We start from the raw sequence: 16,896 nt of genomic DNA, 5'->3' as shown, positions 1-16,896 counted from the left end.
TTTACTTTGGCCCCATGTTTGGCCTCTTTTGTCTACATTAGGGTCATACTTTCACAACCAAGAAGAATTTTTGGTCAAAAACCTCTGTGTAGATTTCAAGTGTTTTACCTACTATATATACACATTTTACACAATGGTCTAACAACACTGTACTGTGATCGGAGTGAAGTTATATAGTCATCATTCAGATCGTACATGTACTAACATCGACGCAACCATGTGTTTTGTCATTGCCGTAAATTTTTATACTTTCGATGCAATTTTCATTCAATCAGATGCACCGTCCATCTATATTGCTGTCACGATCTTGTTGAACAAATCGCCGAACGTAATGTCAGGACAAACACTGAATAGCGTCTCTGGAACTAACTGTTGGCCATCACGTCGAATGTTGGCAATCAAATTAATACTCATGATGTGACATGTACTAACCTTTACAAAACGAGCAAATTTCTGGCCAAATCGACCCACTTTGCGTCGTGATTCGCCAAATTCAGACGTCACAACAACGTGTTGGCGGTCAACTAAGTCCGAACACGTATGAAGTCTCATTCAAAATCCCGTGCCCGCGAAAACCCGACACAGTGTAGGGCGCCACCAGCGGCAGTACTAAAAATATTTGTAATGCGGAAGTAAGAATTTGCCGGGATCAAAAAAAAAAAAAATTTCCAAATATGCCAAAGTAGAAGCGGCGATTCCGATGAACAATTTATTTTTTCTTCCTGGCCTAATGTTTAATTTTTGTTTCACTGTCTTGTAGGTATAGAGCCGATTTCAGGATTTTAATTCCAAGTGCGCTGTCCTCCCTGTCACAACGCTTGTGCCGCTACGAAACACACACATCCTGTGTAGAAAAAAAAAACCAACAAAACACTGCAGACTCACAAGAATGCATGTACAAAACAGACAGCCGATAGACACCGAACGAAGTTGATACATCAACACAGATGAGCGGCAACTAAACCATACAGTTGGAAGTCTCAAGTAAAAAACAGTTGGTGAAGTGTACCTTCAAGTCTCGGCACTCGACAGCGCCATAATCACCGTACATTCGTAGTGAGCACCGTACATGATTCTGTCTTCGCGACACATCATATAACGGACACATCACAGAGAGTCATTTCCGCCTTCAACTCCATGTTTAAAATTTCGCCAAATTTTCTCCCTGCACAGTTTAATATTGATGAAAGTTGCAGATTCAAGTTCCTTATATGTTGACCTTTCAATTATGACATTTTGCCATCTGAAAATAGCTATGCGATAATTAATAATTATTCATAGGGAGCAGTTATCCCACAAGATCAGGCAGAATTTAATCGAAGGATGTCTTCTGTAAGGGAATGTGTTGAGTGGGCTTTTGGCAAGATCCTCAACAACTTTGCTTTCCTCGACTACAAGAAAAATCAGAAATTGTTTTTACAACCAGTTGCAAAATACTATTTGGTTGGTGCCCTACTTACAAATTGCCATACTAGTTTGTAAGGCAGTGTTGTTAGTGCTTTTTTGCATAGATCCTCCTATTCTGGAGGATTATTTGGTCTCTCGATAAGTGACCCGGAATGCTGGATGTATGATGGGGAGAACAGATCACTCATGATCCAAGCACGGATAACATAGGGAAAAAAGCCTGTTTCTAACTAAAAAGTAGCAAAGTGTTCCTATGCTAGAGATTCAAGCCTTTTTTTCCAGCAGGAAGGTACTGTTGCTGAGAATAGTTTTTTTTAACATAAATAATGAAACATTTAACCCAAATTCTAAACTTGTTTTTGATTAATTTATTTTCAATACACTTTATAATATACAATCAAATTAGTATATAACCAGTAGTAAATATTTGTAGATTTTAAATGCAATGAAATATATAAAAAACAGTGTCATTGTACTGTATAAATATTTTGAAATTATTGTATCTATATGATACATAATACATTAATTAAATAATTATATTAAATATATTAAATATTTAATGAATATTAAAATGTTAAACAATAAATATTACATATTTGTAGATTTTAAAGGTAATGAACAAGTTTCATTGTGTGAACAAGAATTGTATAAATATGAAATGAAATAATTTTTAATATCAATTCAATCAGTTTTTTAAAAATCCAACAACTATTTTCTTTAAATGTCTGTTCATTTATATATTTATTGTTCATTTAACTTATTCAACAACTGCAGAAACATTTTATCTTTTGCGATATCAAGTTGTAGTTTTTCTTTGCGTTCCTGGCGTTCACAAGTTCAAATCTTTCTCTAGATAGGCGAAGCTCTTATTCTTTTATCTTCAATTCTTGTGCCCGAAGTTTTGTCTCATTTCTCTCTTTCTGTTCGACCACCATAATAATCTTCAATCACATTGGCTTTCTTCTTTTTTCTTGGTGTTTCTAAAAAAAATATTAAATTTGTTAAGTTATTAAACCTTTCCTGCATGTATCTACATATGTATGTATGTATGTATGTATGTATGTATGTATGTATGTATGTATGTATGTATGTATGTATGTATGCATACATGTATACATGTATGTATGTGTGTATGTATGTATGTATGCATGTATGTATGTATGTGTGAATGCATGTATGTGTGTATGCATATATGCATCCATGCATGTATACAGACACAATAAAATAGATAAACATACTTAAAAACATACACACATATATAAAGTTGGCAAAAACTCAATTTGACCACAATTTAAAATTATTGGTGGCATTTTAATCAATATACCAAAACAATTTAAAACACAGCAGTTGGAGTCTAGTTTTTATGTTTTAAACTTACACTGAATGCACAGTGCACCAGATCTTAGTCGTGGCCTAAAGATGACACAAGGTAATTTTAGTATTTTGATCTAATCGTACATTGAGGACTTGTACCTGTCTTTATTAGGGATGTACGAACAATATAATTAAAAGATTTGTCATTTATTTTCATTGTCGATTTTTGGATTCTTCTTCGTTAATCATAAAACATAGGGCCAAAGTCCCTGAAGCTACTATAGACATGGAAACAAAATTAAGTATTTCGTGACTGTGTGAAATTATCTCACTTAGGTCATCTGAGGGACCTGTGAACCAAACATTAAAGCTGTCTGACCAGCGGTTTTGAAAAAACAAGCGACCAAACAGTCGACAGAGCTCTGCTGTGTTATGTAGAGAATAACTTTTTTGTGACACATGTATTGATGAAGAAGGTTGATATCTTCAACAGCTCATTTCAAGATGGCCTGACCAAAAATGGCAAAATTAGCTGCAAAATGATTTATTATGATTATGATTTCATCATAATTTCAATATATTACATTAAGATAAAACCTAGGATCATGTAAACCAAATATCAAAGCTATCAGATGAGAAACTTTAGAGAAACAAATATTTTGACCAAAAATTGCAAAAATTGACCCAAAGATACAAAAATTTAAGATTTCATCAAATGTCAATTTTATCACACTAGGACAACCCCTAAGAACCTGTATACCAAATATCAAAGGCATCAGACAAGTAGTTTTGAGAAAACACATTTTTTGACCAAAAATGGCAAATAATTGCACCAAAAGTACAAAATTTCAGATTTCGTCATATATTCAATACATCATATTCAATTCATCTGTAGGAATCTGTATGCCAAATATCAAAGCTGTCAGACGAGCGGTTTTGATGAAATATAGTCTTGACCAAAAATGACCCAAAAAATCCGTAAAAAATGCAGATTTGCATATTTCATCACAATTTGAACAAATCTAAGTTGGGTTATCCCTAGGGACCTGTATACCAAATAACAAAGCTGTCTGACCAGCGGTTATGAAGAAGATTTTTTACCGAAAATGCCTTTTGGCGCTAATTTGCATATTTTCAACAATATCAAAATATTAAAAAAAAAATAGTTTCTCAAAATCATACTTTGCATTACACAACAAATACCAAATCAGTAAGTACTGCGGTTCTCAAGATATTTGAGTGGACGGACGCCTCACAAAGGACATACATACATGCATACATACATACATACATACAGACTGACACGGACGCCAGACGGATACCCATCCCAATAGCTTCTATAGTATCTAAAAAGATGTAATAAAATACAGGGTAGCAATGCTAGTTTCTGAGATATAAGATGGTGAATTAAAGTTATGATTAGAATACCTGATCAGAGTCAGCATTTTTTCACCGTTGCATTTTCTTTAAACGTAAATCATTCAATGACATTTATGTCGAAATCAAGTAATTTATTTTATCTTACTGGGCTATGTGCAAATTTTTATGAAAATGACAATAGTAGAAGTTTTTTCCAGCAATTCTCAATATAATCCTATAAGAAGAGACACAATCAACACCTTCATAGTGATCGTACATCCTTAAAGGCGGAGCCTCCCTTTAAAAGGACGCCAAGGCATGGCGGCTTTCATTGTGTATGTAGACACCAAACAGGCAACACGTGGGCTCACGCTCCAGAAAATGTCACTTTTTAGTTTTAACCGGCAACAAAAACACAGACAGACTGCCAAGCGGTCAGCGCGAAGTTGCTGCCGATCGAACTCTGTGGTCATATTCAAAGTCTAGCTCGACTGGAAGACAATTTTTTAGGAAATTCGAGCGTTTGTGTAGGGGAATCAATGACCGTTGGCGATTTGAACCGACCGTCAATCAAAAGCTTGCATAAACTCTGTTTGCAGGATTAGCAAAACGTGACAAAAGGTTGAGATCAGTTTGTGTAATCAATGTTATAGAAATCAAACATCGTACTGGCCAAGTGTTTGACTGGGAGGAGAACTCCACTAATGCGAGAACCTAGGATTGAAAAGTGCGGCTTCAAAAGATCACTATCAACTTACCCTGGTTCTTATCTTTTAATCCTTGTAGTGCCTGTTGGCGAATTAACAGTCCAGTTTCTTTCTCAGTGTTACATCTTTCTTTCTCTTCTTTTTCCTTGGTTGTTCTTGCAACCTCTGCTTCATTTACCAATTCCAAAACCTCCGTCAACAGAGCTTCCCTTTCTTCATACTGTTCCATAGCACCAGATCTAAAATGTACAAACAAAACATCCTGATTCAAACCTGTCTATAACAGCCAGTAAGGAAAATCCTTTATAGACAAATGGCCTCCATAAACTGGTCAATTTATGTACATGTCAACTGCGCAGGGACTACAAGAAAGTAGCCATTATAGGCATTATAGACAGGTTTTCACATACCTAGCCACTTACACAGGTTTGACTGTGTTTGTATAAAAAATTAAATTAAAATCAGGCAAGAAAATTACTGACGTATATATATATATATATATATATATATATATATATATATATATATATTTATATATACAATATATATACAATATATATATATTATATATATTATATATATATATATATATATATATAATATATATTGTGTGAGTGTTCTCAAATGAATAGAAAGACAGGCAGCTATCAAAAGAAACTTTAAAATGAATAATATGTAATAAAAATGTATTGAGAAAAACTTACTTCTGCATAGACTCCATCTCTTCCTTTTTGAAACGTTCCACTAATAGGAACGTTCTATCTCTCACTGTCCTGGACGTTGTCAGTTCACAAAGTCTAAAATTTGAAGATGGCACTGTTGAAATTATGGGACACCTTCACCTATACCTCTGTGTCGATAAAAGGGTTTTCAGCGACAACTTCTCTCAACAATATTATGTCGAGAGAAGGATTAACTCTCAAAAAAAAATTGGAGGTTGTAAACCAAAAGAAACAGTGTGTATAATGAGGCACCCAAAGTCACCATCCAAAAGCATCATGTAATGACCAAAACTACCAAAAACAGAAACTATTAACCTGGCAATGAAAATGTGAGTTATGTGAAAAAACCCAGATCCTAACCCTATACTGCTCGAATGTGGTAGTTAGCAGCCGTTCAAATGACCCCAGTAAGTGTCTATCTCTTGGGGTCAAAGGTCAAACTGTTCCAATGGCAAACAGGTATCACACAGTCACCCCTGAAATCTGAAATTCAACCATATATTTCATCCCAACAAGTTCATGTTTGTACTGGTCAACAAGTAATAAGCCCCAAGTATGTGGATAAAACGATCGGAGATTGTAAATACAAAAACACAGTAGTAGCAACGCACCAAAAAGTGAACATCAGAAAGCGTCACAAAGGTAAACATCCAAAAACAGTATAAAATTATCACCTGACTCATCTACTAAAAGCAAGTTGATAACAGTTCAATGGGAAAATTTGGTTGTGTCCTCACATGACCTCAGTAAGTCTGTCTCTTAGGGTCAAAGGTCAAACAGTTCCAACTCGAAGCAACTGTCAAACAGACACCCTGTATTATGGAATTCAACCATACATCTCACTAAAACAGCTATCATTTGTTTCAGTAAATTTGTCAGTATTGTTGCAAATTACAGCCAATCAGTAATGAATTTGCAATGTGACACATAACATGCCACAAACACAACATGGCATTAACAGTTAAAGGAAAAGGTCTTATTTGCACTTATTTTTAGATGGCTCATCAGTCAATGTTTATGGAACTGTCACTATTGGTAAATCTTATTTTGAACACTTTGAAGATGAAAGGGCAAATGCATGCAATATAAAATACCTACCTTCTGAGGCAATTCAAGTGCAGACTTGACACTGCTAACCACTGGAACTCTGCATCATCTTTGCCTGAGAAACACCTTTAAGGAAATAAATATGATTAGTACACTGAAAATTGGTTGGTTTGTCAGTGTTTACTATTACACTCCGAATGTGCAAGCAAAGTCCATTAGCATTATAAAAAAATTGCCTTCATATATGATTTGACATTAAAGGGGAAATTTACCCTGAAAATTAATTTTGTTATATTAAACCTATATGGTCATTGGAAGGCTTTCGAGTCGATTTTATTCACTTTCACTCACTGCTAACAAACAGCGGTGTACTAAAATACCGGAACTGACATCGTAAACTTGGCCATTGAAGCAGTCGACGTATGCAAGTGTAAGCTTTACCACTTAGCCACAGTGTATAGAATGGCTACAGAATATAGGGGCCAAGCACTCGGTGTCGATGTTCAAGTCGAGCAGAAATAACGTTTTTTGCGAATACCACTTTGAGAAGGGCTGCTTTTAGCGAATTCGAAAGTTGCAAGTCCGACTACTTAACTACAAGCCTAAAAGAAAACTGCCCGGGGCATATCCAGGCCCAAGTGCTTTGCTTGTACATAGGGGGACTGTACGTACGCTCAGGCACTAGAAACGGAACGCTGTAGACAGGACTGCCGGTTCTAGAAATCATGGCTACATCAGGGTGTTCAGTAACACATTAAAAATGCTTGCACTTTTTGAATTCATGTCGATGTCTTTAGAGCATTGGCATTACTTCGGTGTCGGCATGATTTCACAGCGATTTGGTTGACAATGACAGGCATGATTGACCGCCGAGAGTAATTTGAACTTCGTCATCGGAGCTAGAATATTCACTTCCCGAACTCGAGTCGCTGTAACTTTCTGATGATGTGAGTCTTGGATCATCGATTGCTCGTTCAGGTTTGAAGTTATTACCGATTATCTTCGCCATTATGATTTTCAGTCGAGCGCTGAGGTTTGCGTACCGCGTACGCGTACTCCACTTGGCGTAGAAGCTTGGTTATAAGTGACCTCGCTTTGAGCCCGCAATGACTAGCAAGTTTGATACGTGACTTCCGGTTTCCGTGCGTTCAGTTTGTGGCCACTGCGCTAATACGCGCAAGTGAAAAAGACTGAAACCAACGCTATTTTGTTAATTTTTCACTAAATAACGACCTGATTACCTAAGAAAGTCTGGGTAAATTTCCCCTTTAACATTGGTGGCATCACCTGAAAAAAAATAGTTATTAAATGTGATATGTACTCTTTTCACACCTAGATGCACATAAACATATATTAACCAGCTCTGAAAATGGCAACAACTGCAAAAAAAAGATATAACAATACAAAGCATGAGTGCATTGGCATAGATATCAATGAAAGGTCTAATGAATTTACAGATTTTACTAGATTTATGTACCCACTCAATGCATAGGCATTTAACTCTAAATCAAAACAAAAACAATGGTATTTTATAATGGTTTGACATAACCAAAGGGCAGCTTAATTTTTACACTTTATTAGTGCATCACGTGCTCATAACAGAAACAACACACGTGTAACGGTGGAAATGGGAAACTGGAAATATATACTTCCATGTCGGTGACTGAGTGATGGCAATATGGCGGCTTTCCTTATGCTGGCTTCTAGGTGACCTGTCAATATTGTTTGAAATCATACACAAAATTAGGTGAAAATGTAACAGTAAATAAAAAATGAGTGGTCAATGTACATGTGGAATACGTGAGTGTAGAAATTAGTGCATATTTGTAGTGTTCCTTCTTTAAAATCATCCTGTAACTGATAAGTGTATGAGCGCTCGAAGCCATCATACTGTATGTTATACTAAAGCGGAAATCCTGGCACCAAGTTTAAAACTTTCCTACTATATGTGATCCATCAGCAAAGGTATACTTTACACTCTTGCCTACAAGAAGTGGTGTGCCAAGGGTGGAGGTTTCATGTGTAACACTGCTTTGTACAACATCTATGAGAGACTTCAGGGAGGTTATTAGCTAATCCGGTGACTTTGGCCGGTATTTTCCAGATGGAAGTCTGATGCTGACATGATATATTTTCTGATCTTGGACTTCTTGGAGTACAACAGTTTGGCGAAATTTAAGTTGAGTGATGAGAGCAAATTGCGCTTCTGCCACAATCCGTAATAGATCATATGCATGTCATCACTCAGTTTGATTTTGCTTCCAGCTGCTTTCTTTGTCTTTCTTCCTTTTCTCGCTGTTTCTTCCTGAGGGTGTTAATTCTTGCTTCCCCTATTTGTTGGCATCTGTTTTTAAATTTTTTACGGAACTCTCTCCCTTCTTTTCTGGCTGACTGCAACAAATTGTCTCTTTCTGTTGGGGCAAAGACTCAAGCCAGTCCCCAGTGCGGTTGACACTGTACATTACAAATGCTTCATTTGCTAAAGTACTGGCATTGGGTCTGTACCTCAACAGGAAATCGACAAGGCTAAAGACAAATTCTGGCTTCATATTTGTAACAGCAGCAGAAGCAGATTTCTGGTGTTGTAAATCTGTTGGTGAATGAAGTGTACCTCCCGACACATTGTCTTTGACTGCCCTCTTTAGTAATGTCAACAACACTGTGAATACGGACTGGGCCAGGGAGCAGGCCGTATTGTCAACATTCTCAATGGGAACAAGAAGGGCTTGGAAATATTTGTCTTTGTTGGTGTAGTCATCAGCAAAAAATGTGATCCTCACCAGTCAGGAAGGGGTCTGCATCGGCAGCTGCACGCTCAAAGAAGGCATGTAATTCTGAGTAAACCTCATTAAGCCGGAGAACATGGTTAGCTTCGTTGACAAGCCTCCAGAATGGTGCAGTTACCAGCTTGTCAAGCAGTCCAAGTACCTTTAAGCCTGCGATGTTGTACTCCTGCTGAACAAGATCAGAGGGACTGTGGCAAGATGCAATATAAGGTTCAATCTAAACAAACTCATGTTAACTAGTATGAGTGAAGCTGTTGGCAACTTAGTGCAAGCTTACCATAACGGTGAGATTTGCACAACCGTATGTGGGGTAGTTGGCGGCTGTGTGGTTTAATGAGCCCAGCATATAAAACAGCAACAAAATACACCACATGCACTTCAGAAAATCCCACTCTAAGAGTGCGGTAAATTGCCATTGGGTTAGATTATTAGTACAAACATGTTTGTTTTGTTCAGTTTGACATGTAAGTTGATAGGGATTATACTCGTTAATATATCATACCTGTGTATTGATGGGCCTGATCCAGTGATTGGGTTGAAGGAAAGGCAACACTGACACTGCTCTATTCCTAATTATAGCACGGTGATATGACACAGGCTGCTTGTGGACAAAGAAAAAGATATTTACAATGTTGTGGACAAATATAACTATACTAGTATAATATTATAGCAATACAACTCCTCACACTAGCCATGGTATACCATGACATTTTGGCCAGTTCAACTCAAAATCCGCAATAACTGGTGCTTGTGACTGCATGTCATGGAGACATCAAAATCTTGTGGTATACAATTGGTAGTGGGTGGGGCGCGAATTGCTGAAATATACAGGTATTGCTGTAACACAATTAAAATGCACATACAAATGTAATAAATTAAGTACCTTCATGTCTTGAAATATGCAACGTCAAGGCACATGAATACATCAAGCATATACATGTACGTATGTTATTGGAGGATTTAATGTTGGCCACAGCAATATTCCACACTCCCACCCATCCCAACCCCCTCCCCATGGAATGATACATACATGTGGTTATGAAATAATGATTCCAAAATAAAGTTTAGATATACACAAATTAAGAGCTTACTGTTAAATTGTTACAAACATGTCATTAATATTTTGTTAACAATCACAGACACACACCTAGTCCCTAAGATAATGGTAACCCAATGAAGTTTAATTATAACAATTACAATTAACTTACAAAAAATAAATGACTACAGGTCTTTTAAAGGACTATAGGTTCTTCCAAATGAGATATCACTGTAAAGAAATAGAAATAAAATTTATGATTAGTTAATAAATCTGTCTATATATATTTACACATAAAACACACATAAATAAATGAATAAACAAATAAAGAAGAACATAAATAGATAACATACAACCAGAAAAAAACATGAATTTAACTATTGGTGTTGGAATCCGAGTCAAACCAACATTCATGAAAGCACGATTGATCAGAAGCCTGGGAGTCACTTATATCTGACAGAAGAATAGTGCCTGTGCTTGATATAGAAAACATCCTGTCCATTGTCCAGTAAACATCAGGCAACACACGTCGACAATGTGTGTATCTTTGCCTATTCTTATGTACCAATTAACTCAAACAGAGACTCCCCAATTTGCCTACTAGTCAAAAGATGTCCACTTAGGTCAATGTCGGCCACTAAATTTTCAATGACTGCAATGACCACGTGGCCCATACTACTAAACAATAACTTTTTTATGTATCCTAGGAGCCTTTCATGAACGCGCACATTGGGTAATTTCTGCATGACGTTTTCATCGTCTAGCATACAGAGGATGACATCCCGCCGAAAGTTCACTGGGGGACCTTGCAATGCCCTGCTGGTTATTTTCTTTAAATAACTGTCCATTTCACTGAAAAAAAAACATACTTTTCAGGATCAGAATCAAGCATGCACTTTTGATTAATGCAAGTTTACTGAGGCTTATTAACTGACCAGTAACTTTTGCTGTGCTAGGGCAATTTAACAACTATGTTCTTGAACACAACATGTGTCATAGACGTGACTTATGGTGCATATAGCCATAGCAACACTATCACTTGCTTGATGTGAAACAATTAACTACCTTTACTCTTTGAAAACAAGGCGCCGAGCACACCTCATAAAGTACAGCAACTATGACAATTTTGTCTTTAGTGTCTGTCATTGGACGATAATTATGATGATATTTTTCTACATGTACTATTAAGTTAATACACATGATATGATTACACTTGTAGTATTAACTCAGTAGTAAACTGTGGTGTCATTACATACCTAGTACAGTTGTCGACCATACTCAACTTGGCATTACGATGCAGTGCTGACACTAACAGTCATGATCTATTGAGATTTATCCTAGGAAAGCCGACGATGGTTATACTGTTTTCACAATGCATACAAAATACCATCGTAAACTTTCCTAGGCTAGACCTGAACAGATCACTGGCCAATGATTTCTACAAGTCTACCTTTACTTCTTTTTATAGGGAAGAAATGCATTAACCACCATATTTGAATTACAGTGTATTGTGGGACAGATTTGACCTGAATTGAGGGGGAGTTATGTAATCTCACCTATTGTTTATTGCATTTACTCCCCCGCAATTCCGGCCAAATCTGTCTCACAATACACTGTAATTCCAATATGGCGTTAATGCATTTCTTCCCTATACCTCAATAATCCCACAACTTTTTCTACTTTGTCTATGCCAAATCGTGGGTAATTCAGGAGGTGCATTAAAGCAACACAGCCTGTGTCATGTTCACTTGTTCCAAATATTTTCATCTTCAGGAGAATACATTGCCACTTGGGGAGGGGAAGCAACCTTGTAGTTTTCATACAAAGCATTCCAAATCCAATCAAATAGTACTATCATTAGCAATTACTTTCAAATATCAGTATTCACACAATTTCAGCCCCTTACAGTGAGCAAATCAGGATTTTTTAATTTTTATGTTTTTGGACAACCAGCATTTATGACGTTTACGATCACTTTAGGAGCCTTACTACCACATTTCTATGTGTACCATAGGAGGCAGCAATGCTGGTTTCGAACCTGAAATCCCATGTGTTCGCCTGTTATTGGCAAAAATCTCCGTTTTTTCGGAGTAAGCCAAAAAAATTCCTTTAAAACATTACAGTAACTGTAATTCTAGATGATATGCGGTACATAAAATTTATACAATATACTTACGTTTCTGCTACAATTGGCCGCAGGACAACCCACAACACGACTGTAAGAGAACGTTCAAATGACGTGGAATTTTCAGGATATTAGTTGCACAGATTCAGAGGTTAGGTCTACAGCGCCCTCTCGAGTCGACCTGAGTTGCTAACAATCGACCTCGGTGAGGTGAACGTCATGCAAACGATTGAGGGTCCAATTACACAGAAAATAAAAAAAATGAAGGCAATCACAAACATCACCACTATGAAATATCAAGCTTACTTGGTACAAACACAATTCAAGGAAAATACGACACTTTATTGCCTAAACACGCAAAAAAATTCTCACGTTTAAAACTTACGTGAAACAGGCTGCCTCCACATAAATATGCGACGTGGAAAACGTGAACGTGAGGAAAGGCAACACAATTCGACGATATCATCACAGACGTCATCGGCCTCGCTTTGCTTAAAACAATATGTTTTAATGTGATAAAACGAGCTTTGCCTTGAAACTAGGCCTTAGTGACTTAAATTTATTTCACGGACCGATTGTAAGCTGTGCATAAAGGGCAGTAGGAAAGTAATAACATTCCTTGGAAGAGGATGGAGAGACTTTTTTAATATACTGTCCTATGGGCGTGACATGTGGTACATTACAAGACTATTTTTCGACTCTATTGAACTTAAGGTGTAAAATACAAGCTAAATAGAAGAAACTCAGAATGCGAACGGATTACGGTACAGACAAAAAGACCTACGCGTCTTCCTATGAACGCATTTTTCCACGTGTTTCTGTTTGTGCCGCGTCCACGTGACTTCTCCAGGGTCTGCAGTCCATAGAACACAGTGATAGTCGATAAGCCACTTAATCCTCCTTTTGCAACTTTGACAAATCGTAAAAATCTTGACCCCGTGCAATCCCATGGATAGCTTTTATATTCAGTTATATTTCCCGAAACTACATCTTACCACAATTCTAAAACATGAGCTTCGTCAATGGCAATCACACAGATGTCTTCTTTGTACAAGTTCTGATCGAACAGTAGATCTCTCAACCTCTTCGTGTTCTCCAGTATTTTCGGGGAAATAAAAATAACGGCATATTCTCCGTTCTTTCAATTATAAACCAACAAGACGGGACAAATTAGAAGGAAAAATCAATTTTTATGCAACATCTCAACAAGGAGTATTGTTTTCTGAGATAGTATTACATGTAAATGACAGGATGTGATGTTGGATAATTGTTTATACTACAACTTGGCTTTATCTTGCAAATAATTTATTTACAATTGTGGCGCTCACCTTTCATTTCATCTTCAGACATGTCTTTTCTTGTCTTGACATGTACTGTAGGTATGCAATGTTTTACGCAGAACCGAATCTGGTCTTGCATAAGACTCTTCAGTGGTGAAACGACCACACTGAAATGTCTTCTATGCGGCTCTGTCTGATCCAAAATCAACGGTTGCAATAAATAGCATAAACTCTTGCCAAAGCCAGTAGGCAAGATACCCAAGCATGTCTCATTTTGCAAAATCTTGTTAATGAGATTACATTGTTCCCTTCTTAAAGGAAATTGAAGAATGTGTTTTGTTTTGAGAGTCTGCCAAACGGCGCTATCATTGCTGAAATCCTCCATTGTGAATATGATGCGATATTTCCCCACTAACATGACAAATCTTTGTGCAAGGCAAAATTTTATTGCAAGCGACCGTAAGCAACGATCGCAGTTGAGGTGCTGGTGCGTTATTTCCGCGCTAAAAATGACCTCCATTGATATGCTAAAAAGGACGTCACGTGTTCCAAGAACGGGAACGAACGTGAATAAAGTGAGGGCAAGAGTTCACTGCCGGAGTGAAAATCATGAGCACTCCTTTGAAAACCAGCCGAAATGCGTAAACGAGCCAAAGATTTTGTTCACAAAAGGAGTTAGGGAATGAGCAATAATCAGAGTTCAAGCAGGTATAGGTCATTTTATTGAATTACACTCACTTTGGTTTATTTTGCCGTTCAAAGTTCCGATACAAGTGGTGTCGTCGTAATAGACCCACTTCCGCCGGTAGTTGGCCCGCAGCTATCCGTGGCGGGGTTGACGTTTGACCTGCATATCGACGCCCGCTACCCCGCCAACAGATATCTGCGTTTCCACAGCTAACTTGGCACTATCATTGATGAAGAACCAATAAAACGTGGTGTCAAAAAAGACACCCCACAGTTACCTATGCAAGATAAAATTATTTCTGATTCAACAGCCTCTGTTAGATTGTCAGCTTGGGGTAGTTTCACCACTTCTTTGCAAAAAAACTGCTCTTATGAAATTAGTGATTTGTCTGTAAGAAGCTTCTTAGGCACCAAGTATCTATCTAAATCTTATGAAACTTCAGCAAAGCAAGTGTCTGCAATCAAAAACATCACTCCTACTTACACAAACCCCAATACTCCACCATATTGAGCAAGCCAACATTGTGTTCTATTACCAAATCGTTCTCTTGTTTGCAACCATCATGCAAAGCCACGATTTTAATCCCTGATCCAATGCCCTTGCTAGTCAAATGCACTAAATGCGGTGCATCCCAAATAACCACTGGTATGTCCATCTCATTTACTGGCTTCATTATCACCTTCATAGAAAACAGAAAAACTACTCTGTCCTTCACAAGGTCCTCTCTCAGTGCATATATTGACACACTCAACCACCATGACTTTAATTTGTCTGGCAGCAACCCTCATCAGGCCTTTTCAGCTGACCAAATAACATCTTCAATCCTCACACATGTTGGCTTGTTCAAAATCACATATGATATCACCACAAATAAAATCTTGTCATTTACTCAAACTGACCCATAAATCACTGTATTGGCACTCAGACTGATACACTAGCTACCATGCACGGACAAGGCCACATTGGCACTTAAGTATCAATACTGTAATATTTCATACAACAAAAACACAAGCTGATGTTGGATCATAGACAGTAGAGTGAGAACAAACATATTATTAGCAGTATAAAACTACAACCTCCTTTGAAGGAAGCCTAGTTATAATCCACTTTACTCCAGATAAAATTTGCGTGAAGTATCATTTTTCTTTCTCTGCACTTGAATCTGTTCACCTTCAGAAATGTAATTTTGTGATGTACATGTACACAACACCCCAATATAGCATCTTATCAAGTAGACATGAATACTACCAGTACCATTCCTCTGACGCATTAATGATCAGCAAGCCAGCTGAAAAACAAAGATCTGGCAAAATGCTGGGAAAATACATATTTTGAGTGACAGCGCCCTGAGTAGTTCTGACCATAAAGAATACATCATGATTAAGTGGTATTTATCACATGTAGGTCACCAATACTTTCACATACCATGTTCATTTTGTCAAAAAACAACCTCTGACAATAAACTGATTTCTCCAATAGATAATTTATCAAGTAGGAAACTAGCCACCTAAATATTACCCCATACCTATTTCTATTCTTGAGCACAGCACAGCAACCCACGCAACATGAGTAACACAAGTCAGAGCTTTCCTATCAAAAGGCCATGCATCTTCCACTTCTGGCAATTGCTGTTATTCATTCTTGATTCTTGTTATGAACAGGTCTTGAAAACAGTTTTGTTGACCTTGATAGTTACTGTTGTTCGTTCATGATTTTTGGTTTAAAGACACCTTATAAACATTTTGATTGACTAAGACATTAACCAATGCTTACTCTAGGTTCAAATATGGTAACAACGTTACTAATTGTTATTGTACATTATGATAGTTACTGTTCTTTATTTTTGATTCCTCATTTAAACATGTCTTATAAAACATTTTCATTAACTAAGACATGATGGTTATTGTTGCTTTACACATAATTAGTGACCTGTTTTAAACTTACTATAAAATTGGCTTCATTAAGGCAATGAAAATGACAATAACTAAATGTTTGTTTTTGGTTTAAACATGATTATATTGTTCCTGATTGTTGGACAACTCGTCACAATTACTGTTATTTATTCTTCATTCTTGTTTCAAAACGTGTTATAAAGCAGTTCTCCATGGACTCCCATGTAGTTCTCCATAGACTCCCATGTATAAGGCAGTTCTCCATAGACTCCCATGTATAAGTCAGTTCTCCATAGACTCCCATGTATAAGGCCAAGAAAAATAAAAATTTAGTTTCTCGTCGTATTCATATTGCAAAAAGGATGCAGTGACACAGTTTTTAGTCCCCACAGATGAAGTCCAGGGGACTTATAGATTGGGTCATGTCCATCTGTTCGTCCATCGGTGATTCCATTCGTTCACGTAGATATCTCAGACATGCCATATAGTCAATTTCTTTCAAACTTTGCACAAGGATAGTACCCTACCCTATA

The sequence above is a fragment of the Ptychodera flava genome, chromosome 19, assembly GCF_041260155.1.
Source record: "Ptychodera flava strain L36383 chromosome 19, AS_Pfla_20210202, whole genome shotgun sequence".
Taxonomy (NCBI): Eukaryota; Metazoa; Hemichordata; class Enteropneusta; family Ptychoderidae; genus Ptychodera; species Ptychodera flava.
The sequence above is the reverse complement of the archived record's forward strand: the minus strand, read 5'-3'. Positions refer to the sequence as shown.